This window comes from Lactuca virosa, chromosome 5 (assembly GCF_052849685.1).
Source record: "Lactuca virosa cultivar CGN04683 chromosome 5, Lactuca_virosa_CGN04683_v6, whole genome shotgun sequence".
Lineage (NCBI taxonomy): Eukaryota > Viridiplantae > Streptophyta > Magnoliopsida > Asterales > Asteraceae > Lactuca > Lactuca virosa.
In genome coordinates this window covers 414,455,592-414,462,588 of record NC_136430.1, presented here as the reverse complement: position 1 = coordinate 414,462,588, position 6,997 = coordinate 414,455,592, and positions in this window count along the sequence as shown.

Sequence of the window (6,997 nt, the reverse complement as noted above, 5' to 3'; positions counted from 1 at the left end):
GCTGAAGCTTAATGTGAACTTCCCTGAGGAGCTTGCAATAGATATCATTTTGCACTCCTTACCATCGTGCTATGATCAATTCCGCATGACATATCACATGAATAAGGAAGAGGTCACACTCAGCAAACTTCAGGGACTCCTCAAGACCGCAGAAACAGGTCTTAAGGGTAAGTCGGTTGTTAACACTCCTACTCCAAACTCCGCCCCGGTTTTGGCAATCGGGAAAGGTAGAGGGAAGAAGAGGAAGAGATCTTCGAAGGGTACCAAGGCTAGGACCCTTGATGGCTCTTCTTCAAGTGGAACCAAGAAAGGTTTTGTCACTCCTTCTTCTGACCCTAAAGAGGCTGAATGCTTCTATTGCCATGAAAAGTCACATTGGAAGCGGAACTGCCCAAAGTACCAGCAAGATGTGAAGGATGGGAAAGTTAAACCCAACCATGCAGGTATTTACACTATCTTATATAATGACTCACCCCATTCTAACTCTTGGGTCCTTGATACCGGTTGTGGTATTCATATATGTTCTGATTTGCAGGGACTAAGAAGAAGTGAGAATGTGGAGCATGGAAGAATAAACTTAATCATGGGGAATAGGAAAGCTTTACCTGTCACCAAGATTGGAGTTTATACTTTATCGCTAAGTAGTGGGTTTAGTTTAGATTTGAATAAATATTGTTATTCGCCAGAAATGGCAAGAAATATTATTTCCTTTCATGCATTGTATAAACAAGGTTTCACCTTTTCATTTGATAATGAAGTTGGTTCGATTAATGCTTTCTTTAATAATGTTCTTTATTTTAAAGCATTACCTTGTGATGGCGTGTATGAAACTGTATCTGTGGTTGATAACTTAGGAAATAATGTATTGTGTATTGATTCTGTTAATAATAATAACTTGGATAAAGCATCATTATGGCATTGTCGTCTTGGACATATAAGCAAGAAACGTATAGGCCAACTCCAAAAGGATGGAGTATTGGAGTCATTTGACCTAAAGTCAGATGATAGTTGCGAATCATGCTTACTTGGAAAAATGAAAAAGTCACCCTTCACAGGTTCTTGTGAGAGGGGTGAAGGTTTGTTGGATCTTATACACACGGATGTGTGTGGGCCCTTCAAACATGCCACAAGGGATGTTAATCGTTATTATTTGACTTTTACTGATGATTACAGTAGATATGGATATGTCTACTTAATCAAGCATAAGTCAGATACTTTTGAGAGGTTTAAAGAGTTTAAACAGGAAGTCGAGAATCAATTGGGCAGGAACATTAAGATGCTTCGATCCGATCGAGGTGGTGAGTATCTTAGTTCAGAGTTCCTCGACTATCTTAGGGAATGTGGGATTGTCTCACAATTGACACCTCCCAGGACACCACAGTTGAATGGTGTAGCTGAGAGGCGTAATCGAACCTTGTTGGATATGGTTCGTTCCATGATGAGTCGAGCTTCGCTACCAATCTCATTTTGGGGGTATGCCTTAGAGACTGCCGCCCATATCCTTAATCTAGTTCCCACAAAGAAAGTTGCCAAAACTCCTCATGAGATGTGGACTGGTAAAGTACCCAAACTAGACCACATTAAGATTTGGGGTTGCGAGGCTTTCATGAGACGCGAGACTCATGATAAGCTCGAACCTCGAAGTGAGAGGTGTATTTTCATCGGCTACCCACATAAATCCTTTGGTTACCTCTTCTACATACCTAGTGAGAATGTGGTCTTTGTAGCTAGGAGGGCTTTCTTTCGAGAGAGAGAGAGAGAGTTCATAAGCCAAGGAGACAGTGGGAGGCAAGTTGACCTTGAAGAAATTCAAGAGTCAAGTGGTGAAGGAACTTCAAACCCTAGCACTCAACTTGAGGAGGAAACTCCTGTTGAGCCAATTGACAATTATGTACCTCTGAGGCGTTCCACAAGGGTTAGGAATGCACCTGAGCATTACTATGGATTCCATATTAGTGCGGAAGGTGATACACTTATCAGTGATGAGACACTGATAGGTCTGGATGAACCTAACAGTTACGCGGAAGCCATGGCAGGCCCTGAGTCAGCCAAGTGGAAAGAGGCAATGGACAGCGAGATACAGTCCATGTATGACAATCAAGTTTGGAACTTGGTTGAGAATGTACCAGGTCGTAAGACTATAGGGTGCAAATGGATCTTCAAGAAGAAGACCGACATGGATGGTAATGTACACACTTATAAGGCACGACTGGTTGCAAAGGGTTTCTCACAAACTCCGGGAGTTGATTATGATGAGACCTTTTCTCCAGTGGCCAAGATTAAGTCTATTAGGGTTCTGTTAGCCATAGCTGCATTTCATGACTATGAAATATGGCAAATGGATGTCAAAACCGTTTTCCTTAATGGAAAATTGGCTGAGGATGTTTACATGAGTCAGCCAGAGGGTTTTGTCAATACAGAGTACCCTAATAAAGTGTGTAAGCTTGAGAAATCCATTTATGGGTTAAAGCAAGCACCTCGCAGATGGAATCTTTGCTTTGATGAGAAAGTCAAAGAATTTGGCTTTTCTAGGAGTGAAGATGAATCTTGTGTATATGTCAAGGCTAGTGGGAGTATAGTTAGCTTTTTGGTATTGTATGTAGATGACATACTACTCATAGGAAATGACATCCCAACTCTGCAGGAAGTTAAGTCCTGGCTTGGGAAGTGTTTCTCTATGAAGGACCTAGGAGAAGCTGCCTATATTCTAGGGATAAGGATCTTGAGAGACCGGAGTAAAAGACTAATTGGACTTAGTCAGAGTACCTACTTGGATAAGGTGCTGAAGAGATTCGGCATGCAAGACTCCAAGAAAGGAGAGTTACCCATCCAGAGTAACGCCAGATTGAGTAAGACACAAAGCCCTAGTACTGAGGCTGAGATAGCAGAAATGAGTCGAATACCTTATGCTTCGGCTGTAGGATCGATCATGTATGCTATGACGTGTACTCGACCTGATGTAGCCTTTTCTTTGAGCATGGTTAGCAGGTATCAGGGGAACCTTGGCAAGGCACACAGGACTGCGGTAAAGAATATCCTCAAGTACCTACGGAGGACTAAGGACTGGGTCCTTACCCTCGGTGGGAGTGAAGACTTGAGAGTTGTAGGGTATAGTGATGCTAGCTTTCAGACTGATAGGGATAATTTCCGCTCTCAGTCAGGCTGGGTCTTTACCTTAAATGGAGGAGCAATTTCTTGGAAGAGTTCCAAGCAAGAGACAGTGGCTGATTCAACTTGCGAATCAGAGTATATAGCAGCTAGCGAGGCAGCAAAGGAGGCGATATGGCTGAAGAACTTCATTGGAGACCTTGGAGTTGTACCAGCTATTAAAGAGCCAATGGAAATTTCCTGTGATAGTGAAAGTGCAGTTGCCTTAGCCAAGGAACCAAGGGATCACGGGAGATCCAGACACATCGACAGAAAATACCATTTCATCAGACATCGAATAGAAGAAGGACTCCTCGTGGCAAAGAGGGTATCATCGGATGAGAATCCAGCAGATCCCCTCACGAAGGGACTGACTCGGGTTAAGCATCTCCAGCATGCTCGGAGCATAGGGCTGAAGGATGATATTAGATTTAGTAGTTAGATAACCTTGAAATTTGTAAAGTGTAATTGACATTAGATGATGAATAAAAGGTGTTTTATTTATGAGTAAAGTGTTGCTATCTCTTGTCGATCGTTTACTATATTTCTTTTGCATGTTTTGACTTCCAGAATAATTATGTTTGGTATATCATATTATTCGAACCTCCACAGTCGGTCATATGTCGGAAGTAGGTATGAATCAAGACTGTCATGATTGGTTGCAGAGGTCTAAGTTGTTGGACATGGCTACAACACTCATGAGTGCTCATAAGTTCTGAGCATTGGACTCAACCCACGCTCACTGGAATCACTTCATGGAATTTATCTCGAGTGATCGTGAGACGGTAATATCATATAAGTCTTCAAACCTAGAGATATGATTTGTTACTTATGAGTTGGTTATGCATTGATTGTACGTTAACGCATTGGTAACTCAATGTTATAAAACGTGCTTTTGTGTATAATTCAATGAGTGGTAGAACAAACATATGAGTCGAAGTTTATCTGTTCCTTCTTGGATTAGAAGCTGATATCTGGGCCCCTCGATGATTTTGTTTTGACCTATGTACCCGGGCCGGTCAGAACTAAGTTGATGTGTTCAATTAAGTTCTTTGTCAAACAAATCGGAAATCGGGAAACAAACTGCTGGACAATAAGTCAGACATTGTTCCATGTATTTGTCCGGCTGATATCTAGAACAGAGGATTATATGATCACTTATCTTAAATGGCGTATCATCATCTTCTCAGTTCCGAGAGACCTTGAAAGAGCTACGATTGCCGATCGGTTCCTGAAGTATTGCAGTTATAGTTATTAGACTTATCCAAGTGGGAGACTGTTGGATAAGGTGTCTAAGTCCATAACTATTTCTGGTATGTACTTGACCCGACCCGGCATGGTCTATTTGGGTTGCATGGCATCATGCATTTGGATAGACTAAATGAGAGAAATAACACTTGTGGTTTATTAATATATTATAAGTTCTAATATATTAATAGTATTATTTAATTAGTATTGATCAAGAAATAATCTATGATTAATTAAGTGATCAAAAGATGACTAATTAAATATATGGGTTGATCATGTAAATCATCCATAACTTGTATAGTGGGCTAAAAGGCTCCATGGATAATCGAGTTGGGTTAAACCCATTGAATGCTCCATGGAGGCTCCATGAGAGTTACAAACCAATGGGTCATGGAAATGAAGAGTCATGCCACATTAGGGTTTACATGGTGTAACCCTAGATGTGACACACTATATAAGAAACCCATTCTCCACCAAAATCGGCTACACTAAGAAACAAGAGGGCTAGAGCCGATTTTTGCAAGTGTAAGATTCTCTCAAAGTTTACTCCTTTGCATTTGGTGTTGTGTGAAGCATTTGAGGCATCACACTTGGGGTGCTAGGCTCACAAGGTTTCAAGGATCATAATCAACAACAAGGTAAGTTATTCTATCTTTCATTCAAGTTTAAAATGTTCCCCATGTATGCTAGATAGGAATATAACCTTGGAATTCAACTTTGCATGATTATTAGACAAACATAGATCCAAGGTTATTAGGGTTGCATGTACACTTAGGAAGTGTTAGAATGCTCAAATCCCATCACATACTGCCAAGTAGGTATGATAGTGGATCCATACCCGGACCGTTAGACCCGGACCCGGAAAACCCGGGAACCGGTTAACAAGATTTTGTACGACCGGAAACCGGACCGGTATATAGGAATTAGTTCCGGTTAAGGTACCGGGTAAAGTGGGTCTAGAACCAGAAAACCCGGAAATACCAAAATGGCTAGGATGGAACCTGGTAAAGTGGGTCTACAACCGGAAAACCCGGGAAAACCGGAATTTTTTGGTAATTACTTAATGGTTGAACTTTGAAAATTTTCAACTTTGATATCCCAACTTCGGGGGACTGTAAGTCATTGAATATTAAACCAAAAATGACAAATTATAGTCTAAAATCATTTACAAACTCTAAACTACATGTTGCAAAAAACCTCATGATAATTCGACTTCAAATGAATTAGATATGCATGTTTTAAAATTTCACAGATTACAAAAATAAAGCTGAAAAAAAAATTCGCAGCTTTGATATCCCGACTTTGGGAGACTATAAATAAATGAATATGAAACCAAAAATTACAAAATTATAGTCTAAAATGATGTACAAACTCTATACTACACTTTGGAAAAAACCTCATGCTATTCCAACTTCAAACAAATTAGATATGCATGTTTTAAAACTATCACAGAATATAAAGAAAGCTGAAAAACATAAAATTTCCAGCTTTGATATACTGACTTTGAGAGACTATAAGTCAATGAATACAAACCCAAAAAATGACAAAATTATAATCTAAAATCATGTAAAAACTATAAACTACACTCTGAAAAAAAAACCCCATGCCAATCCGACTTCAAACGAATGACATATGCATGTTTTAAAACTATCACAGAATACAAAAAAAGTTGAAAAACATAAATTTTCCAGCTTTGATATCCCGACTTTGAGAGGCTATAAGTCAATGAATATAAACCCAAAAATGACAAAATTATAGTCTAAAATCATGTACAAACTATAAAATACACTCTAAAAAATCCCTCATGCCAATCCGACTTCAAATGAATAATATATGTATGTTTTAAACTTTTCACATAAACAGGTTGCGGCCCCTAAAACCGGTTTCGGTTCCTAACACGATTCCAGTTCTTAAACCCGGTTTACCCGGAACCGAAGGACCCGACACCCAGATTACCCGAAACCCGGATATAGCCATTCTTTAAACCCGGGACCCGGACCAGTTTTACATATTCCAGTTCTAACGGTTCCGGTTCCGGTCCGATTTCGGTTCTGATCCGGTTTTCCAGTTCTAAATTGCATCCCTACTGCCAAGCATATATGGGTGCTTGCCTACCTCTTCAGTCTACTTCAATCGGACGCTATCAAGCATATCAGGTGTTTTCTTACCCCTTCAGTTTATTTCAACCGGATACTATCAAGCATATATGGGTGCTTGTAATCCCCTTTGGTCTAGTTCAACCGGATACCTGGTCTATTTCACCCCTTACTACTACCATATAATATCATAACATAAAATCACATAGTCATCAAGCAAATACGGACATGACTGACAATAGTCACAAAGATAATCATCACACTACATCATAAACTAGTGGGCCGACATTGGTGCCTCCAACCCACAAATACTACGAAGGAAGACTCGCCTCAGACTGAAGATATCAAATGGCACTCGGCGGATGACTTGTGAAATCCTCTTCCTAACGCACAAACATAAAATCCTAATTAGGAATTATCCCATACTCTAAATCGAAAGTCCAAAACCCTAATTCTTCACTTAAGGCGAAAGGGCTCCTTTACCTTTGCCTTATTGGGCCTCCTTC